The sequence below is a fragment of the Dama dama genome, chromosome 26 (assembly GCF_033118175.1).
Source record: "Dama dama isolate Ldn47 chromosome 26, ASM3311817v1, whole genome shotgun sequence".
Lineage (NCBI taxonomy): Eukaryota > Metazoa > Chordata > Mammalia > Artiodactyla > Cervidae > Dama > Dama dama.
This window is the reverse complement of record NC_083706.1, coordinates 20,316,556-20,319,763: the sequence shown is the minus strand read 5'-3', so window position 1 is coordinate 20,319,763 and position 3,208 is coordinate 20,316,556.

Here is a 3,208-nt window from a genome sequence, read left to right as displayed (position 1 = left end):
ATTCCAGTAGCTGCCATCTCTAAGAAGCAGGAACTGTTTTATACTCTTTTTTGAGATGGCCATTCAGATCTGGCCACAAGAGAAGACAGAGGAGAGGCTCAGGAAAAAATAAGGTTTCTTTTATTCACAGATCCTAAAGACAGGAGGCACACAGGGCCACATGGATAAACCCCAGTGTGGTCAAGAGGCAGAAAGCAGGCCTGAAGAGAAAGCTTAGGCTGCGACATTTATTGAGACTTCCTCAACAAAGGCAAAGCAGGGAAGGGTGAACAGTTTCGGACTGGTTAGTTTGATGTGTGAAATAGATAGCTAGTGGGAAGTTCTCTGCATAGCGCAAGGACCTCAGCTGGGTGCTCTGTGATGACCTAAGGGGTGGGCTGGGGAGGAGGTGGGATGGCGCTTGAAGAAGGAGGGGACATCCGTGCACATAGGCTGGTTCACTTCTCTGTGCATCGGAAACTCACGCAGCACTGTGTTAGTTTATACACTAACAGTTACACTCCAGTAAAAAGCAACTATACGCCAATAAAAAATGAAAGAATTTCAGTGGGCTTTGGGCTACAGGGGTGGTCTCTAGCTGCCTGGTACTTGGCCCTGGGGTGATTAAGGAATATTGCCTCCAAGGCCCCTAATAGTGTCCTAGGAAGCCAGCCTGGAGCAGCCATATTTCATGTGTGACTGAATTCTGTAAACTTGGGCAAGTTAATCATCTCCTTGGGCCTTAGTTTCCTCATTGGTCAACAGAGCTTGAGCTAGATGATAAAATTGTTTTCAGCTATACTTCACACATTTAAATAAAGCTTATGTTAGTGAAATTTCTGGGTTTCCTCAAAGGGAGGCAGGTCTAGGAATACAAATTTTGACTTAACTTCTAAGTGTAAATATTTTTCCAGGTCTGCTTCTCTACGCAAAAGATCCTTGAGGTTTACAGTGAGTTAACACCAAACCAGAGAGGTAAGCTGTAAATTGTTTAGTTGGCCAAAATCAACTGTAGGTCAGTTATTTCAAGACTTGCTCAATTTCAGTGTTTGAAAAACATCAACACCTCCATTATGTTGTTAGTATTGATGGAAAAAAGTACAGTAGACCCTCTTCTAGAGAGAAAAGACTTCGGAGGTGGGGAAACTCTCAGGGAGCCATCACACAGAGGGTGTTTTAATAAAGAGGGTAAAACAAGGCCTTTGAAAGGGAAGTGTTGATTGCAAAGCATGCATAGAGGAATTTGAAAAATAAAGCAGGCCCTATGTGGCTAAATGATTAGCAATGTTATTCGAGAACTAGAAACTTAAAGACTGGCATGAAGAACTTTATTCATGTTAATCTATTCATCAGTCAGCTGTATTTAAAAGTTGTCTCAAATACATTTTGGATGGACTGTGAGAAATTTACACAGAAAAAGTGCTACTGTGACTATGCCAATAAATTGTGTATTTCACCATGTGCTAATGATTTTTTTCTAAAAAAGAATATGTTGTGACCTCAATAAACTTTTATATGTCAAAATAATGAAACAGAACCTTATTTTCTGGTGCCAACTTTCTATAAAATCACTCTTTAAAAAATATTAATCTCACTGTAGCATGTAGAATTTTACACACAGTTTCAGAATGGGTCTGGCACTGTACATCTTTATAAAGTGAAAGGATTTGGAATAGATTCAAGATTCAAATGCTAAAGTGTGTATCTGCACCTTTGACTTCTTATTGTTTTTTTTTAAATGCATATAGCATATGCTTACATAGTATCATATAACACAATCACATCTTTGATAACATCAGTAAGTTGATGTTGCTCCTTCATTGCATTTTCTACAGTGGACATTTTTATAGGTCTGTCAGGTGGAGGACAGCAAATCAGTATATATTTCCTTTTGTCCAGCCGAAGTTTTTGTAACCCTAAAAATGACAAAAGTTAATAGCACTGTGTTTTTTAAAATCTAAATGACTGGTTAATTTGTCTTCAATATATTGTCCTGGTTAAGAAGAGCTAAGGCTGCTTCATTTCAAGACCGAGCTCTGTCTATTTCCAGCTGTGTGACCTTGAATGCATTATTTAACCTTCCTGTGCAGAGGTTTTCCTCATGTCTACAACAAGGCTCATAATAACATTTATATCATGGGATCTTATGAGCTGGTATTTGTAAAGTGTGTTAGACAGTGCGTGGCAGAAAGGAAATGTTGCAAGTTCTTGTTGTTTTTTATTGTCCTTAGATGCATGTGGAAATCTGGAGAGATAAAGATAATCTATATTCTGTAGGGTAAAAAATATAGAAGAACAGGTTGGCAGAAAAAGAATAATACAATTACATTGGTTACACGAATCACTTCATTATTTGTAAACAGTTTAAAATCTTTATGGTCTGGCATTTTCTAAACAATGTTTCAATCAAGAATATTCTATTATAAGGCAATAGGAGAGTGAACATTAGTGGGAATGGTGTAGAAAGGACCTCCACAGAGTTGTTCCATTATACAAGCATGGAAAACATTGCCAAAAATCATCAAAAATAGATTTTTCAGAACTCTGGAAATTAACCAAAGATTTACAGTAAGCCATAGAGGTTTTTTAAAAATCTGAATCTGGATTAAAAACAGCAGGCTTTGTACTGTGTGAACTTGCCCTTCTCCCATCACCCTCTCCTCAACTCTAGGAGAGCCTTGGAAACCAGCAGTCTCACACACAGTAGCCTAGTAGGGACTGGGAGGGACAGAGCAGCTTTGGAGCTCCTCGGAAGCGTCAGCTTCAGAGAACTGTCACTGTTTGAGCTGCCTGATAATTCCTGAAAACTCCCACTCAAAGTGTTTGCCCTTACTCCATGTGAGCAGTCTTTTTCCTGGGAGAATTTGTCAAAACAACCAGCAACAACTGTTAACATTGCCATTACCCGAGAGAGTGACATTAACGATAATTAAGAAAAAAAAGAATCTGATCAAAAAACTCATAAGGACAAGTTGGAGGATGAGATGTCCCCAGGGGTCTTTAAACAAGTCTAACTGTCCTGGGCATCCAAAAAGGCAAATGCATGTGTGTGCGAGTCTCTCAGTCGTGTCCAACTCTTTGCGACTCCATGGACTGTAGCCCACCAGGCTCCCCTGTCCATGGAACTATCCAGGCAAGAATACTGGAGTGGGTTGCATATGTAGGGCTATGGAAATGCCCAGAGAAATGCCTGAGAAAGTCCTAAACCCTCACTTTTGGCTAACTTGAG